The 20080-nt window shown below is 38.2% G+C and overlaps 1 protein-coding gene across 7 annotated transcripts in view; it reads left to right on the top strand.

The window, feature by feature from the left end:
- The window catches only part of HPCAL1 (hippocalcin like 1), a 105899-nt gene that overhangs the window by 71204 nt on the left and 14615 nt on the right, over positions 1 to 20080 (top strand). The window lies entirely within an intron of this gene.

Below are 20080 nucleotides of genomic sequence, written 5' to 3'. Positions count from 1 at the left end.
CTACATTGGAATTTGTGCCTTATGGCACAATAATGGATATATAAAAGCTGGATTCTTGCAAGAAGGATGATTTTGTATTCTTGGAAGGGTATTTAATTAAGTATATAGCTTTTTTAACAATAGTTTAAATGAAATTAGATTTATCAGCCTTGTTTTTAATTGTTATGATTTGTACTATTTATCACATATAGTAATTCAAAAGTTCAATAAAAAATATATCTAAAAGCCAGATATTTTGCCTCTGAAAATAGTTAAGGCATCCTATTGTAATGTATCCTGTGATGAGTGAGGGACATATAGAATTATATTCTTATTTCAAGTAAGCATACATAATTGTATAAGGTACACAATTAACAAGATTATTTTTCCAATGTAGAAAAAATATCCATTAAAATGGGCAAAATCTCAAAGTTATTATTCCAACTTGTACATAAGGTAAAGGTAAAAATAAAGGTTCCCCTCGCACATATGTGCTAGTCGTTCCCGACTATAGGGGGGGGCGGTGCTCATCTCCATTTCAAAGCCAAAGAGCCAGTGCTATCCGAAGACGTCTCCATGGTCATGTGGCCGGCATGACTAAACATCGAACGCTGTTACCTTCCCACCAAAGATGGTCCCTATTTTTCTACTTGCATTTTTTACGTGCTTTCTAACTGCTAGGTTGGCAGAAGCTGGGACAAGTAATGGGAGCTCACTCCATTACGCGGCACTAGGGATTCAAACTGCTGAATTGCCGACCTTTCGATCGTCTTAGCTACTGAGCCACTGCATCCCTTCAATTTGTACATAGGCTCTCCTTATATTGAATGCTAATGAATACTATACATGTGAACCAGCCGACTGTTTTCTATGTCTAGGCACAAGTACAGTGACTCTACGCACAGTCACTCAGGCACTAGTCATTTCCCGCCTGGACTACTGCAACGCTCTCTACATGGGGCTCCCCCTGGGGTGCACCCGGAGGCTCCAGCTGGTCCAGAACGCGGCCGCGCGGGGGATTATGGGGGCGACGAGGCGCTCCCATGTGACACCTCTCCTGCGCGAGCTGCACTGGCTCCCAGTGGTCTTCCGGGTGCGCTTCAAGGTGTTGGTGACCACCTTTAAAGCGCTCCATGGCTTAGGGCCGGGGTATTTACGAGACCACCTTCTGCCACCAATAGCCTCCCACCGGCCAGTACGCTCGCACAGAGTGGGCCTCCTCGGGGTGCCGTCCGCCAGACAATGTCGGCTGGCGACCCCCAGGGGGAGAGCCTTCTCTGTGACGGCGCCCACCCTCTGGAACAACCTTCCCCCAGAGTTACGTATAATAACAGACCTCCGGATTTTTCGTCGGGCCCTGAAAACCTATTTATTTCAACAAGCTGGGCTGGCCTGAGTTAAATTTTAAATTGATTTTAAATTGGGTTATCTTAATTTTGGCCAAAATATTTAATTATTTTAATACTGTTCTTAAATTTTGTATGCTTGTTTTTATCTTGGCTGTGCACCGCCCTGAGTCCTATTGGAGAAGGGCGGTATAGAAATTTAATAAATAAATAAATAAATAAAATAAGTAGAGCTTACTATTAAATAAGGATACATCAATTGCAAGAAAGGCATTTGAGATATTTTATAGAAGTGTATTGAAAGCAGGACTTTGCCTACAAAAAATAATGTGTGTGAGAGATGGGGGGAGGGAGAGGGAGAGGGAGAGAGAAGATTTAGATTCACTGTGTGGGAAATTATGTGACATTAAGTAGTATTGTCCCAAAGGTGCTTTTTCAAGAGGCAACTGGACTTTCTGGTTTTTCTTTGAAGACGTTTCACTTCTCGTCCAAGAAGCTTCTTCAGATCTGAAAATAGTATTAAGTAGTATTATTCTCCCCACTCTGTTCTTTGTTAAAACAAACCAACAAATATCAGGGATAGTTTATATTTTAAAAATCTGTTTTTAAATGGAGTATGTGTTTCTGTGTGGTCCTAGCCTAGTTTACAGAAATTCTGCATTAATTTCTTTTGAACACATTTTAGTGCCTAATATGTTTATTCATTATCCTTGAAAATTACTCACTTTGTATACATGTTATGGGGTTACAAGAGTTGCATAAACAGAATCCAAGTAAATCTGGGTATTAAATCGTTCTGGTGCATTGCAGGGAAATTTGCAGTGGCAATAACAATATGCCCGGGGAAATTAATAAATGAAACATTGCTTGCATAGCTTGTGCCCTTCATTGATTTTCTCTTGAAAATAGTTGTTCTGCTCATGATAAACATTTTACCTCACTCTCTTTGCTCCAAGACACACGTCATGGAGGAGGGAAAACAACTGCAATGAGGCAAGTTCATCTTGAAAGGAGAATTCGATTTGTGGTGGAGGAAAAGTTGGTTGAACTCTCTTCTGCTCACTGAGTCTATTCTACGGAATTCTCAGGTCATCTCTGTAAACAAACTTTTGCTGAGCAGAAATATAACTCCACACTAAGGTTTCAAAGATAAAATCGCAGTTTTTATCCAAGAGAGTTGCTAATACTGAAATGTTTTGAACCTATTTGTAAGATTCATTCCAATGTATTAGATGTATTTTCCCCTCTGTTCTAATTCTTAACAAATGAAATAGCTTTTTCGTTTCATCTTATCTAGGCTCCTCAAATGAAACTCTTGAATTATATATTTTATATATATGTATGTATGTATGTATGTATGTATGTATGTATATAAATAAGGTAACCTGGGAAAATTGATTAAGAAAAAATCAGTATGAACGGATGCAGAGGAACTTATAGTAGATTGTGTAGATCAGGGGTGTCAAACTTGATTTCATTGAGGGCTGCATCAGGGTTGTGTTTGACCTTGGGGGGCTGGGTGTGGCTGGGGTGGGCTGGCCAGCTCGACATCACTCGTGTCGGGAGTGTCTGTGGTGGCCTGAGCACTCTTGCCAGCAAAAACGGGCTCCCGAGCTCCATTTTTGGCTGTGATGGCCTCCTGAAACCCTCTGCCAGTGAAAACCCTCCCAAGCTCTGTTTTCACTGGCAGAGGCACTGCAGACCAGTCCTTCGCTGTTTCCAGGGTGGCCCTGTGGGCCAGATCTAAACATCCCATGGGTTGGATCTGGCCCCCGGGTCTTGAGTTTGACATTTTACTTCTTAAGTGTTCTGTTGCTTTTTTCCCCAGGCATTCTTAAGCTTCAGGGTTTTTTTTGTAGCAAATTGTGGGGATTTAGATTAAGAACTACCTGGAATATGATTTTTTTTTAATTTGAAAATTGAAACTATTACCCTAATATAGCTACATTTTCTCTTTGCCATAGACCTTAATTTTCACAATGATTGTCCTCATGATACACTTTATCCTCATGACCTATCTTTCCCTATTTCCCAAAACTTCTATCATCCCTCCCTATTGCCTGAAAATTATAGAAGTTAAAAGGCCACACGTTTGAATGAGACCAGAGATTTGATAATTGATACAGCACCCATCAGCTTACAGGAGAGTACCATATAGAGATGGTTCCTTGACTTACAACCATTTGCTTAGTGATCATTTGAAGTTACAACAGCAGTGAAAAAAGTAAGCTATGACCGTTTTTCATGTTTGTGACCCTTGCAGCATCCATGTGGCCATGTGATCAAAATTGAGACGCTTGGTAACTGGCATGCATTTATGACTGTCATAGTGTTCCCGGGTCATGTGATCACCTTTTATGACTTATGGGGAAGCCATATTCACTTTACAGTTGTGTTACTACCTTAATAACTGCAGTGTTCACTTAACAAGTGTGGTAAGAAAAGTCATAAAATGGGACAAAATTCACTTAAATGTCTTGCTTATCAATGGAAATTTTGGGCTTAATTATGGTTTTAAGTTGAAGACTACTCCTATTTAAATAACTTTTAAGAAACTCATTCTGTAGCTCAAAACCCTATTGATCATTAGGACTGTGCAAATCCTTCAAAAGAGATCTTTCCTAGTCATTGGGAACTAATATAATAAAGCTGCCCAGAGTCAATGAGATAGGTGGCATATAAATTTAATCAATAAAATAAGTATTCTCTTTGGAAGCATCCCTGTTCTTTTGCCAGAGTTCATGCTTTTTTTTTTTCTTGTGTATGTATGTCTAGTCATTTCACTGGGAATGCTTTTTCAAAGGTGTTTATTTTTCCCAGAATTACTCTGGATCCTTGAGTGTTGGTAGGAAAATACAAATTCCCAGGGATCTTTTTCAAGCTAAAATTTGTAAGAAATTGTGACATTCAAAGATCTAAAAAGGTACTTGGAGGAAAACTTTCACATAATTTGAGATTGGTTGTTATAACTCCTTTGGGAATTTGATATTAGCTGAATCTTCTGGGATAACTTTATAAGTAAATACCTGGCAAATAGCAGAAAACTGAAAGCTTCCCCAACATAGTTTTTCTATCGATATTTGGGAGTATTCATGAGTGAACAGCAATTACATGTTTTTTAAAGAGTAACAAAAATGCAATGTAAATAGGATAGAAATGAAGGACTTGCTTTACCAGAGCAGAATTGAAATATATATATGAATAGAGATGGGAACAATATCATAAAACTACAGGATATACAAATCTTACTTGCAAGATAAGAACTGTTGAATGTTGTGCTGCATACAGATGAACATAGTTTCATAAAAGTACAGAAGGAATAACACAGGAAATAATGTCTTAGAGCAAAAGATAAAAGGAAAAATTCAATACAAATATACTGAACTCATCCAGGGGAGAGTAAAACACAGTTTATGAATCAGACTATCAGCCCTCCAAAATTACGACAGAGTCAAGTTGGGATGCACATATTTCACTTACAAGCAAGGCAAATAGCAACAGAAAGTCTGGGCCATGGTTTAGACATAACTTGTACAATAACAGGAATCGTGAATCAGCTGTTAAGAAGACTCAAAGGAAAGATTCAGAAGCAGGTGGGCAGCACAAGATCAGCATTCCTAAGTGCAAAGTCAGCCTATCAACCTGAGTTTTCTTGAGCAGAAGCTTTTAGCTAATGAAAACCAGCTAAATTTGGGTGGAGCTCTCCGTAGATCTCTGGGAGCGGGTTAACTCTTTAGGAAACACTTGTTCCAAACAAACAAAGAGTTGTGTATTCTGCATGGGTTTGAGAGTTGTATGAATGTTTAAGATTCAAGATCTGAATCATAGAGACTTGAACCAACCAGGGTCTCTTCTTGGCCATGTACCCACCAGACTAGTCATTTTTGACCCAACTCTGCTGGTTTGTTGTTAGACAAAAATTAGGGAACCTCCCCATAGATCAAGGCTGTCAAACTTGCAACCCAAAGGCCAGATGTGTAACACGCTGGCCACGCCCACGTCCAGTTTAGCAAAGGGGGGAAAGTCACAATACGTCGCCATGACGGTGCAAGCTTGACACTCCTGCCATAGAAGTTATTTTACAGAAGAATGATCAATTATCAACTGATAAAAGAGGAGAATGAGAGTGGTTCTAATTTTGTTGTTGATCCTGATTTCCTCATGTGAAAGACAATCTAGAAGTCTCAGCACCTTGTATCTTTGTCCTCCTTTAGCAAGGACATATCTGGAAAGAACAGGACAGCATTGTTATCTGGTTTTTCTTTCAGAGAATTTAGCTCTTGTGGTTCACTGCTACTTATTCTGTAAACACACAACTTTTCTTAAAGCAATAACATGCTAAAGGGTGAATTTGAGGAATGGAAACTAGAATTTATATGATGTCATATTCAATATGGCTTTGAAATTTTCTCTGACATCAACGAAAGAAATGATTTGAAATCATTTTTCAGATTGGAGCAACAAGAGTTAAATGGTAGAGGTTTTGTTTTACGATAGAAAAGGCTTCTGTCTTCATTTTTGTTATTTGGTTTAATAAAGGATGATACGTCTGAACCACACACAGAGCTGTGCTTATCTGGTTTCAAGTACAAATAAATATGTCAGGCTTATCTCAAGGTTATAAATCCACTCTATGCATCATAGCCTCACAATTAAACTATTCATGGAAGCATCAAGAAAAATAATCTAAAGATAAATTGAGTTAGATGTGTATGTGTTTGTTTATTAAATTCATATCCTACTTTTCTATCTGACACTAATATAATTAAAAACAAACGAGTACGATTGGATCTCCTGCAGTAAACTTATGTATCTTATCTATTTTGTGCATAAACAATGTTGAGACAGAAAAAACTCTACTACTTTGTTAAAATACATGGCCTAAATAAATTGTATTTTCATGCTATAATTCATGCTGTTGCCGTACATCTTTCAGGCTTGAACAAAAACTGAACTTAATAGAAAAGATAAGCAAATAACAATGCACAGGGGTGGGTTCTAAATTTTTTTACTACCGGTTCTGTGGGCGTGGCTTATTTTGTTGGCGTGGCTTGATGGTCATGTGACAATTCTTTAGGATTTAGCAGAGGTAATGGTCTACCAAGCTTTTAACTGCTTGCAGAGCTGGTGTCTACTCATTTGTTTTTGGAGGCACCGGTCTACTCATTTGTTTTTGGAGGCACTGGTCTACCAATTTATTTTTGCAGGCACCGGTCTACTCATTTGTTTTTGGAGGCACCGGTCTACCACCACACTGCCTTTTAACACTGATCAGCTGTAGGGCAGCCCTTTGAAGCCCCGTGGCAAGAGTTTAAAGTTTTTTTCCTTCTAGCCGATCAGCTGGGACTCAGGAGGCAGCAATAGATTGGGGGTAGGGCCAAATAAAAGGTAAGAATAACGCACCAGGGGGGCATCTCCCGAACAAAGAGAACCGGTTTGGTGACGTCATATCATCATCGCTACCAGCTCAGCGAAACCGGGCCGAACCGGGAGGAACCCACCACTGACAGTGCAGAACACATCTACCTTTTCCCCAAAACATCCAATCTATTTTATGTAGTATAACATGCTTAAAAGCTACTCTTTTATTCAGGTTAGGATTTCTGCCCAGAGCTGCAAAATGTTGGAAGTTTCTGTTACATCTGTACAGTGGTGGGATTCTGCCGGTTCTAGGCTGTTCAGCTGAACCGTGTGTTAAATTGCTGGCTTGATCCGCCCCTTGCCCCGCCCCTCTGCACCACTGGGCGAGGGGTGGGCGAGCCAGCAATTTAACGAACGGTTTGGTGTTTTTTTATAATTTTATTGGCCTAGCAGCTGCCGCGGGGCTTCAAAGGGCCGCCCTACAGCTGATCAGTGTTAAAAGAAAACAAATGAGTAGACCTATGCCTGCAAAAATAAATGGGTAGACCCAGTGGTGGGATTCTACTTCAGTAGAACTGGTTGTTAAGTGGTTAAGTAGTTAAGCCAGTGGTTGCTAAAGTGGGCGGTACCGCCCCCTGGGGGGCGGTGGAATGCCTTAGGGGGCGGTAAGAGGCAAGGGGGGCAGCAGGGGGGCCTAAGTGGCAAGAAGGGTGGCCCCACCCTTTGGCCTGTGCCTCGCAGCATTTACCTCCTTGCAAGCAAACAGCAAGAAAAAACAGCCCCTTCAGCTTCAGCATCGGTTAATTAGCACAAGTTGATTAGATCGGCCTCCCGACTCTCAGCTGGTTTGCTCTCAGCTGTTTTGCCAGGGCTCTGTTGCTATCTGCAAAGAGTGCTGGACCATATTTTTTTCCCCTAGCTATGCTGAAAAAGCGAAACTGAAAGTAAAGCAGGGTCTTTGCTGCAATGTGGCAAAATGAGGCAGAGAGAGATTTCTTTTTCTTTTTCTTCACCAAAAAAGGTAGGCGCAAAACTGCAAACAATGGGAAATTTAGGGCAAAAGAGGAGAGTTCAAGATTTTAAAACAAAAGAAAAAAAGCTCTATTTAACTAGGGAATTGTAATAATTGAGATACTATTAATTGTATATTGTGTTGAAAGCAGAAATGGTTAAGTTGTGGTTTGGAGGAATATATGGGGGAAATTATTTGGTTTATTATTATTGGTAAATATAATTAATTGATTTGTAAGAAATTGGATTGCATGGAAATAATTGGAATATTCATGTTCATATTGATTAATATACAAAAAAGATAGTTATATAACATTGATTTATATTAAAATGTTGAATTTATATTAAACAACTGTAATATTACATAATTAACCAATGTGAGGATGGATATAAAAATAGATGACAATGGGAAGGGGTATAATATAGAATAGAAGGGGAAAATTGAATTTGATTAAGATTAGAGATGAGGATGAAGGGTAATATTGGTTTTTTACAAAAATAGATGGGGAATAAATATGGCAAAAAGGAAATATAGAAATTGTAAATTTAATTGAAATGACTAAACAATGTTTAAATTTGTGAACCGGCCAAATACTCTGTTCAAAGAAAATACATTGTATGTTTGTATGTGTGTTTCTGATTATTGCTATTTATTCATATTTGTTCTCTTTTATTCTTTAAAGTTTAACAATTCATTCTTTATCTTAATATCTTTATATTTGTTTGGGGTTGGTTTTCTTCCCTTTCATCTTTTTTATTGTACAGCAATCTTTCTCCTCAAACTTACCACCTCTCTCTTTTCTTTCCTTCTTACTTTCTTTCCCCCCTTCTTCTCCTCCCTACTTCCTCTTCCTTTCTCCTCCTCTTCCTCTCTTCCTCCCTCTCTTACCCTCACTCCTACTCTAATTTCCCTTCCCTTCCTTCATCCCTCTCTATTGCTATATCCTTTTATGCATATGGACTAATCAGAGGGCTGAAAAAGTTATTTTTGACTGGTCCTCGCACTTTTTACCAGTCCTCGAACTTACGACTGTCCTCACATTTTACGTTTTTGCCCTATCTTGTCACCATGATGAAGAGAAGCAGTTGTGAAATGAGTGACATGGTTGTTAAGAATGCCGCAACGGGCATAAATGTGAGGATGGTCATAAGTGCGAGGACCGGTCAAAAGTGCGAGGACCGGTCAGAAATGACTTTTTTCTGCCCTTTGAGTAGTCCCTATGCTGATAGCCACGCCTACCCGGTCACATGACCAGCTAGCCACGCCCACCCAGTCACGTGACCAGCTAGCCACGCCCATCCAGTCACGTGACCACCAAGCCACACCCCCAACTAAGCCATGCCCACAGAACCGGTTGTTAAAAAAATTGAATCCCACCACTGCATCTGTATACCTCTGTCAAATTGTTTTCCATTTACGAAAAACAACACTCATCTTGATTCTTGCTTCAGAAATGTTTTGAGATTTGAATGAATTTAAATTGAATCTGTCAGTCATATTTTTTCATTTACCACTAGTATGCAAGATTTTGAAATATGAACAAAACAAATGTTTCATTATTTCATGTATGTCTAGCAAATAAAGAAAGCTGAATTGAAGAGATAAGAATGAAACAAAATAAATAGGTGCCGTTTAAAGTAGGTCCTAATTTACCGTAAGCGTTTCTTTCTTTGCCAAAGACAAGGAATTTGTCTTTGGTGCATAAATGAAGCATTTCTGTTCTCCATTCTATAAAGCAGAGGTACTAGAAAGCTTTTTTTCTGAATGCAAAATAAGTTGTACCATATATAACACAACAGTGGCATTATAACTCTGCTCAGTTAGAATCTTTCATCAGCCATGACATATACATTTATTAAAAATTCCCATTCAAGTAGCAAGGGCCATTTCCTTCCAACAGATATTATGCTCAGAATTATATGGCTATTTTCTATAGTTCCAGCAGCTTAGAGATATGAGCTGAACTATTTTAAACAGAAGTCAGATTTTCCTCATCGTTTGTCTTCTCTCCTTTCCAAATTATGAAGTCTCTACAACATTACTTTGTATGCATTCCTAAAAAGTAATGCATAGCTTTGAAAGAATGATTGTTTATGGCACTTTATCACATCACCGTCATATCAAATGACTGTTTTAAACTAATATTCAGTGATACTATGCTTTCATTCTGGATATAAATGTAGTATCAGGAATCATTTTTGACTCTTTCTAGAATGTTCTGGAGGACATTGGTGCGAGAATGCACCACATTTTCTAACTTCTCACTTGACAAATTACTCATCTGATTTTCTCTTTGATACGGAGAGGCTTCAGTTTAATTAAAAATAACAAGCAAAAATGCTATGTTAATATTTCCGTAGCATATAAAACAAGGCAAGACACCATTTAAAAAATGAACTGGAGAAAAAGTTTCATCTTAAATAATTTTTTCAAACATTTGACTATCCAACTTCTGAGGTTAGAACAAAATGTGGTTGACTTCTTCACAACACTCAGAAGCATAAAGTTTAGGTCTAAAAGAGTTGACTCCTCTTTCAGCAGTTCAAAATTGTGGAATGCTGAAGATGGAAAATCCATTCTGGTGTAGAAAAAAAATAATGCCTACATACGCAATTGAGTTCCAGTAATTCCATTTTATTTCCATGCTCAGTTTAGCACGAGAATATAAATTTTTAAAGCCCTAAATTGTACTGTCTGAGTACTTGTAGACTGCCTTCTAGAAGACGAAAACAGACTGAAAACGTTCTTGCTTGAAATAGCTGCAGGAGCCTTGCCAAAGCAAATTCCTTTCAGATAACTGAATTGTATTCCCATTGTAGCTGGCCAATGTGACATTGAGTGGTGGAGAAGCTATAATTCAATGGAGAAGCACATGGTCACTACCTTATTTATATTTTTCCTCTCTCTGCCTCTACAAGATGGAATACTTTGCTACCTATGGTGCTCTTTGGACAATCTGAAGACTTCAGAATACATTTCTAGGACTTGCTATTTGGGGCTGGAGTATCTGACCATATACCGGAAATTTATTTATCTCATCAAACTTCTAATCTACTTCAATCTCGGTTGCAACTTTAGATGGTTCACTGAGTATAATAACTAGGTTTAAAACAGCATTCAAGAAGGAAAAGAAAGTAATAAGAAATGACAGTAGAATTACCAAGCACCCATTCTAGACAGAACAGTACCAATAGTTACAAGGCCAGTCTTTAGGAGACCTACTGAAAAAACCCAGGACTTTTTCAAAAAAATGCATTACAAAAACACAATAGATTTGGATCTGTAGGGACTTTGGGGAAATGCTGCTCCAGAAGGCAGATGTGGCTACAAGGAAGGTCCTCAGCCCACTATCAGTAATCATGCGTTACCATAATTAATGCAGTTTCATGGTGATTAACTACAGCATTATCCTTAGCATTTTACAGACATCATGGATATTCTGATCTGGTCCATTTGAACCTGCTTCTCGCTTGCTTCTAACTTTCCTTTACTTGAGGCAAATTGTGTAAGCAATCCTCAACTATTCCTCAATAATTTTCAAAAGAAAACAATGTCATTCTGTTTCCCTAGCTGGAACGTTCTCTAAGAGGGAAAGAATTTTAAAAGCTAAGGGGGGGGGAGGAGTTTATTTCTGAAGCCTGACAATAAGATTGCATTGAAGTAAAGTGAGGAGATGGAGGGATGAATAATGTGCCAATAATATTTTATTGTGGAAATTTGCAGAGGGGGAAGTGACAACTTTTATTTGTCTTCATGCTGTCTGGTACTCAATAACACAGCCCAGTACAGAAAATCTCTGACTAATACACCATGTATTGGGATGTGTTTTGCTGACAACTCCTAGATACGGTATACACAATAGTTTTCAGTGACCCAGTAGTCAAGAATGCTAAGCTGTAAAGAGGCTTTGATGCAGACAGTTAAGGGACATCTGGCATGGGAAGGATAGGAACAATGTCATGAATTATATAATAACTCTTTCTGAATTTCTTCGAAAAGCAAACAAAAAATAACCTAGATTTGGACTCAAGTTTTTTTGTATTGTATTTTGTATTCTGTTCACTATAGTGCTGTTCCCTTTTATGCCTTCGTTTTAATGTTAACAGAAACTAGTAGGTTCAGTTGCCTTGTTTATGATTTGTCATCTTGTTGATATTGTTGATAAACAATGTTTTTTTCTATTCTTGAGTGATGTCTCACAATGAAAACTCTTTAGATAAAAAGCATTAATTGGAAGGACCAGATCTTTCCTCTACTTTTTCTTTATTTTTATTTGTATCCCACTTTTAAAGCGCTCCATGGCATAGGGTACCTTCGAGACCGACTTCTGCCACCAATAGCCTCCCACCGGCCAGTTCGCTCCCACAGAGAGGGCCTCCTCAGGGTGCCATCGGCCAAGTTATGTCGGCTGGCGACACCCAGGGGGAGGGCCTTCTCTGTGGGTGCCCCAGCCCTGTGGAATGAACTACCCCGGAAATACGTAAGATCTCCGACCTCCGGATATTTCGTTGCGCACTCAAGACCCTGTTGTTCCACCAGGCTGGGCTATCAACATAACAATTTTAAATTGGGTTTTAAATTTCTGGGGTTTTAAAATTTAGCCGAATTTATTTAATAATTTTAAACTATTTTAACTGATGTTGTTTTGTGTTTTTAATAGGCTGTACACCGCCCTGAGTCCTTCGGGAGAAGGGCGGTATAGAAATAAAATTATTATTATTATTATTATTATTATTATTATTATTATTATTATTATTATTATTATTATTATTATTATTATTATTATTATTATTATTACAAATAACTTCCTATTTTCTCCACAACAACCCCGTGAAGTGAGTTGGGCTGAGAGAGGATGACTGGCCCAGTTAGCTTTCATGCCTAAGGCGGGACTTGAACTCACAAGTCTTCTGCTTTCTAAGCTGGTGCCTTCACCACTAAACCAAACTGAGTTGGTTGCTGTCAGAAGCTTCTTCTTTTTTTTAGAGCCAAGCATCTCCTGGGAGCATTTGCTGTCTCTAGTCCCATGATTGGAGTATTTCTATTGGGATAGTTATTCATGAATTCAATTTATATCACCTGAATGATTCTGGGCCGCTTACTTCATTAAAACAACAAGTGAAAATAGAAGCAAAATGAGAGCCATTTAATCTGTTAATTAAAACAATACAACATATTTGTGGGAGAGCACAATAAATTACTTACAAGGCAGCCAACTAGCAATCTCCTGCCCATCACTGGAGCCCAGGCACAATGACCACACCGTGACTTCAGAGCCTTCCAGGCCAACAGATCAAGACTAACCTAACCTCTCAAATTCCCAGACTTTCAGTCAATGCACATGCAGTAGAACAGTTTGATGTTGCTATTTCTGAGATGCCTGGTGTCTACAGTAAATACATTGTGTGGCTTCTTTGTTATAAACAGGAGCTGACAGTTTGCAGATTGCTGAAAAGCTGTTTATGGAAAAATAAAGTGATTACTGTCAATACAACCATATTATATTTATCACTCGGTGATTCTGGCATTTAATACACTTCTACCAAGTTTGTGTTTTTGGTCTCCTATTGATGTTCTGCATCAAGGACTTTTTTTTTTAAATGCACCTATGAAGATGGTCAAACATTGACTTTAGGTTTTACGTGTTTCAGTACACTTGACTGGCAAATTAAGCAGTCTGTAGATGGGTCATAATTGCATTTCTACATGGCATTAAGAAGACAATTCTGCACCAATTCTAGTTGCACACCATGGAAATATTTATATAACTTATGTATTAAGTGAGCCTTTACACTTTCATGTTATCGGATGAAAACGATAATGTTCAAACTAGAACTAGACCAATAGAAGTCTGACTCAATCCAAAATGTGAATTTTCCTAGTCATAAAGACAAAAAGCAAAAAGGTTGTGTGTTGATTATTGTTCCGTGTGATCTTTTTTTGAAGATATAAGTCAAGTTCTTTCATAGCCCCATAATAATCCATTGTACACCCCCTTTAAAAAAAAAGACATTAGTGAAAGAAGTCAAGTGCTACAACAGGAAAGGAAAAAGCTTTTTCTTTATTACTGGTGTCTGAGATAAAGACCCATTACTCATTTTCCTTCAATATCCAGTATCTCAAGATTGTATTGTTCCATTTTGAAAAACTTAGTGATTTTTTTTTTTTAGACAAGCTTTTTGCACTTTGTGATTCAGGAGTAAAAGTGCTTGCTGTTCTGTTACCTTTTCTTCTCTTTTTAAAGAAAATCCTTTCCAAAGCTGCCTTCTCCTAAATGGTGCCTTTCAGATATATTAGACTACAATTTCAGTAATCCCCAATCAGCATAAAGTGTTACTTGCAGTATAATAAAATGTTCCAAGCTTTTTGCTAAGAAAAGTGAAGCTTAGTATTCCATCCACTCAGATAAATCTTCCTGGTTTTGTCTGCACAGCTCCCCGTGATCCATGGTAGAATGCATAGGAATTTGCTCCTTGTTAATTTTCTGCATCCTTTTTTTTTTGTGCTGGATCGAACCATGTAGAGGCAACTTAATTTATATGAGATTAGAAGCTAAGTAGGATTGTATCTGGTTAGTGCATGGAATACTCTGACTGCAGGCTAGACTAGGAAGAAGGCAGGGATACAAAAGTGTATTGCTGTCAAGAAAGCTGCATGATTTTATGTCCATTAATCTCCTAGGAATCAAAATTCAACTCAAGAATGTCTTTAAATTTTAGGTGAGGATAAGCCCCTAGTGATCTAAATGGAATTTAAATCATGATTGACTTGCCCTTCTAATTTCAGTGGGTTAGAATGCAACTAAATTAGTCTTAATATGACAAATTAAAAGTAATGTTCTTGGTAAATTAAAGATATTCTCATTGGCATATCGCTGAAAGTATCATCCAGAAAAGTGGTTCTGATGGCTACCAGGATAAAATCACATTTGGTATAGTTTGTATCTTATTATGAGGGCTTAAGTATATATGCAGGTGAATTCAATTATGTTTCTATTATATTTGCCATAAAGAAGGGCAGAGGGTAAATTTTTGTCTCTATTTTTGAACTGTGTTGAAAAGACATTATTGGGGAATAAACATGGTAGGATGGGGGTGAATTGAATTTGGTCTCAATTTCAGACCAATTTGAGACACTCAAATTATCTGCATCATCTCTGCAAATTGCTCAATGTATATAAATGTTGCCCAATGTATATAAATTTTAGGGCAGATAAATTCTGAAGAGATACTTGTAGTGAAGACAAAGACATATAGTTACATCACATTTAGAAGTCAGATTTATTCTATTTTCAAAATCCTCAATCCGAAAAGCAAAACATATCCATCTTTTTTTTTTATCTCCCATTTCTGGAAAATTACATTTGATTTCAAGGGGGATATGAAGAGGTGTGTAAGCATACAGGTTCCTCCACTACTGCTATAAAACATCTAAAATAAAATTTCTAATTGTGGCTTTTGAGGAGGGGAGCAGATGGAAATCCTGACCAAAAGTTAATTGTACACAAAAGTGGCCACACCAAGTTAAAACGTGATGTAATTTGGCTGCAAATAAGCAAGAAAGTGCTTCATTCCTCTAAATGTCCACTTTAAAGGTTGCAAATCAAACTGAGAATTTGATTTGTTCTTTTCTAGAACAAACAATGGCTTTCTTTCCATTGCAAATCACAAGCAGAGCTGTTTGTCATATAGCAATGATACTTAGATATGAAATCAGACTGCAAATACATTCTGCTTTTACATCATGGTTTAGCTTAACAGAGAACACCTGTACATGAAGGGTTATGTGTATTTGATTCTGGAGAAATAGAAACAGTTTAGTGTCTCCTCCTTTATTGCAAGTACTATAGGCAACTCCTGAAATATCACATAGCAGCAGTTTTCCAGGCAAAAGAGATGAGTTTAATTCTAAACTATCGTTATCGGGTAATAATCAAGATATCACAAGGAGAATTGCCTCCTATTGCTGGACCTTGTTGAAGATATGACATCAGCAGACACCCTCAACTAATTTTAATTTTGTTCCATAATTTATATTTCAAATTCTATTTTTCTGATCTATGATTGTAGTAACATATGTTGACTTTCTGTAATTTTTGAAATGTAGAAAATAATTTTTGTTAAGTAAATTTAGTACACCAATATTGGCCTGCACATATTCTGTGCAAATAATGCTTTGGGCCACAGATAGGTGAACAAGTGCTTCCAGGAGTTGCCATGGCAAAATCAGAGAATGAGCCTGTGGGAACTGATTTGATGAATGCCATTTAGAGCCATTGACCGAAATGTTCCTTGGATGCCAGCAGCAAGGTTTTTCTCTTTCTCATGATTAATGAGACATTTGGCCATTTAATTTTGTAGAAACTGTCTGAAGCCATGTCTATGGGCTATCACATTAAATGTGCCTTAATAAATTAATGGATGTCACTTTTTTAATTTTGCCTAATACATTAATTACACAACAGAAGATTTATGCTGTCTTAATGCAGAAAGAAATCTACTTCCTTGAAAGAGAGAAATGAAATATTTACCACCAATATTTAAAGAGTTTTAAATTACTATTTAAAAAGCCTTAGATTGCTTAGACTTTGTCTAAAAATGCAAAACATAATTTTACAATTTTTTGTTAAAAAAAAAAAAGCTCTCATTACAGAAATTAATTTATAATTAATGCCCAGACTGTCTTTTCCAGTTTCTAATCATTCTTCAAGTTATATGAAATAATTTGGTTTTGAAATTCATTTTAAATGAAAATAATTCCAGAATCTTCAAAGATGGTATCAAGGTGGCTGAAGGATATGTATGAGCATCCTGTCTTCAATTCTACATATGTCACTTTTGTAGTTTGCAAACATGCTGCCTTCCCACGCTTTCCATTTCCACTTTAGTCCCATGGGAAAAATCATGAAGGAATTCTCTCCGCCACCCCACCCCACCCCACTTTTTTCCAGATCAGAAAGTTTTGTTTTCTAGAAAGACTGCACCGTGATAGATCCTGTATGTAAAAGGAAGCGATAACAACAGTCTCTTGGCCCCCTCAGAATGATAAACTGAGCACAAAAACAGCATCAAAACAACTCAAAATATCTTGAGAATCAAGCTTCTGTCATAGGAGGTCAATGAATAACTTTGGGCTAGTCAAAAAATCCCAGTCCAGGACCACAGCTCACAGAACTGTAGTTTAAGCTATAGCCTCTATTTATCTGGTGCTTGTATTAAATTGATATTTCACAAACATATTCCCATATAAATGATGTCATTTTTCACCATAGTTAGCACAAGAACTGGGTCTGTCCCCTTGGAGTTATGCTTCCTTCCACTAAAATACTGAAATTCAAAGAACTACCAGTAAGTTGGGCACATGCTGCACACTCAGAATTCACAGTGTAAATCTAGTTTGGACCTGCCTAGGAACACAATGTATTAGCCATATTAAAACTACTGTAGCAAACTGTAACAATAATGATAGTGATTTCCATAGGAATGTGAAAAACCAGAGCTTCCTTCTGGAGTGAGGAAGCTCCTAAATTCTATAACTAGATAAATAAAGTTAATTAACTGAGCTTCAGCCAACGTGAGGAGCAAATCGCCATGCACAACAAATTTGAAAAATAGAAAATAATTCTCAACTGGACAGCACTTTCTTTTCTGTGCCTCTCCCATAAAAATATAGTTCCCATTAACCCCAAAATTATACTGGAAGTACAGAACAGCTTCTCGGCCAATCAAGAGCTTTTTCCTGTTGTACCTGTGTATATCTGCTAGACAGTATAAACCAGCTCATGATGGCAGGTGATTGAGACCTGGTACACTACTTCAGTGGATGAATGAATGTTTATACCCTGATCATTTTCTTCCTTCCTCCTCCCCAGTTCTCAGAGAAGTTTAATAAATATATAAGACGTAAAAGCCACAGCTGATGATTTAAGGTATATAAATGGATTTAGAGCAGCATAAAAAAAAGAGAAACTACCAATGCGTATCTCGTGGTGAACCAAAATTAGAACAAAACAGAGGACATTTGCATTAGAAACAACCACATTCTTCCCTTGGGTAACTGTCAATCTTGACTTCCATTGTAGTTCACTAAAATATGTAAATATTTTCCCCCTCCCATTTTTCCCTCTGGCTGATTTTTACTAACATGAATGAAAATATAACACTGTTCCCCAATTAGTTTTAAGCCAAGTTCTAAATATAGTTGTATCCTATCTGCTGGGATCATGAGGTTTCTAGCTGGACACATACAGTCAGGTCCATAAATATTGGGACATCGACACAATTCTAACATCTTTGGCTCTATACACCACCACAATGGAGTTGGAATGAAACAAACTGTCAGCTTTAATTTGAGGGTATGTACATCCAACTCAGGTGAACGGTGTACGACTTACAGCAGTTTGCATATGTGCCTCCCACTTGTTAAGGGACCAAAAGTAATGGGACAGAATAATAATCATAAATCAAACTTTCCCTTCTTAATACTTGGTTGCAAATCCTTTGCAGTCAATCACAGCCTGAAGTCTGGAACACATAGACATCACCAGACGCTGGGTTTCATCCCTGGTGATGCTCTGCCAGGCCTCTACTGCAACTGTCTTCAGTTCCTGCTTGTTCTTGGGGCATTTTCCCTTCAGTTTTGTCTTCAGCAAGTGAAATGCATGCTCAATGGGATTCAGGTCAAGTGATTGACTTGGCCATTGCATAACATTCCACTTCTGTCCCTTCAAAAACTCTTTGGTTGCTTTTGCAGTATGCTTTGGGTCATTGTCCATCTGCACTGTGAAGCGCCGTCCAATGAGTTCTGCAGCATTTGGCTGAATGTGAGCAGATAATATTGCCCAAAACACTTCAGAATTCATCCTGCTGCTTTTGTCAGCAGTCACATCATCAATAAATACAAGAGAACCAGTTCCATTGGCAGCCATACATGCCCACGCCGTGACACTACCACCACCATGCTTCACTGATGAGATGGTATGCTTAGAATCATGAGCAGTTCCTTTCCTTCTCCATACTCTTCTCTTCCCATCACTCTGGTACAAGTTGATCTTGGTCTCATCTGTCCATAGGATCTTGTTCCAGAACTGTGAAGGCTTTGTTAGATGTTGTTTGGCAAACTCTAATCTGGCCTTCCTGCTTTTGAGGCTCACCAATGGTTTACATCTTGTGGTGAACCCTCTGTATTCACTCTGGTGAATCTTCTCTTGACTGTTGACTTTGACACACGTACACCTACCTCCTGGAGAGTGTTCTTGATCTGGCCAACTGTTGTGAAGGGTGTTTTCTTCACCAGGGAAAGAATTCTTCGGTCATCCACCACACTTGTTTTCCATGGTCTCCCAGGTCTTTTGGTGTTGCTGAGCTCACCGGTGCATTCCTTCTTTTTGAGAATGTTTCAAACAGTTGTTTTGGCCACGCCTAATGTTCTTGCTATCTCTCTGATGGGTTTGTTTTGTTTCTTCAGCCTAATGATGGCTTGCTTCACTGATAGTGACAGCTCTTTGGATCTCATCTTGAGAGTTGACAGCAACAGATTCCAAATGCAAATAGCACACTTGAAATGAACTCTGGGCCTTCTATCTGCACATTGTAATTGGGGTAATGAGGGAATATCACACACCTGGCCATGGAACAGCTGAGAAGCCAATTGTCCCATTACTTTTGGTCCCTTAACAAGTGGGAGGCACATATACAAACTGCTGTAAGTCCTACACCGTTCACCTGAGTTGGATGTACAAACCCTCAAATTAAAGCTGACAGTCTGCAGTTAACGCACATTGTGTTTGTTTCATTCCAACTCCATTGTGGTGGCGTATAGAGCCAAAGATGTTAGAATTGTGTCGATGTCCCAATATTTATGGACCTGACTGTATAGAAGGTTCAAAGTTTTTTTTCAGAGATGCTCTGCCCTTGCCTTCTTCACAGGGTTGAGAGAGAGTGACTGGCCCACCCAACTGGCTTAGTACCCAAGCCAGAAGAATTAGGGTCTCCTGGTTTTTAGTCTGTAATCACTTCACCAAAGTAGTTCTCCAAGAAACAGTAAATGCCCGTCATTTCCCTCTCTTAAAAAACTGGTCTGTTTCAGAACCATTCGTGCACTGTTCCATTGGCTTAGCTTATTATTTTTCTCATTCATCTAGCTACTCTTCAAAGGGTTTGAGAATTGAATAGGTTGGTTTCTTCCATCTATTGTCCCACTGCAAAAACAACATATATGGTGCAGTACTGTAAAATAAAGATAGGGAGCAAGCATTTGCCTATCTGTCAGTATGTGCAATTAGCTGGAAAGCTCCTCGGTGCTCTTTACATGGCTTACAGCTCTACCAGCTGGGAGCCTAGTTTAAACATTTCAACATTTTGGAAGCAAGAAAAATTCTACT

Source organism: Pantherophis guttatus, chromosome 1, assembly GCF_059756535.1.
Source record: "Pantherophis guttatus breed Tessera chromosome 1, ASM5975653v1, whole genome shotgun sequence".
Taxonomy (NCBI): Eukaryota; Metazoa; Chordata; class Lepidosauria; order Squamata; family Colubridae; genus Pantherophis; species Pantherophis guttatus.
This window is presented reverse-complemented; position numbering and strand designations above follow the sequence as displayed.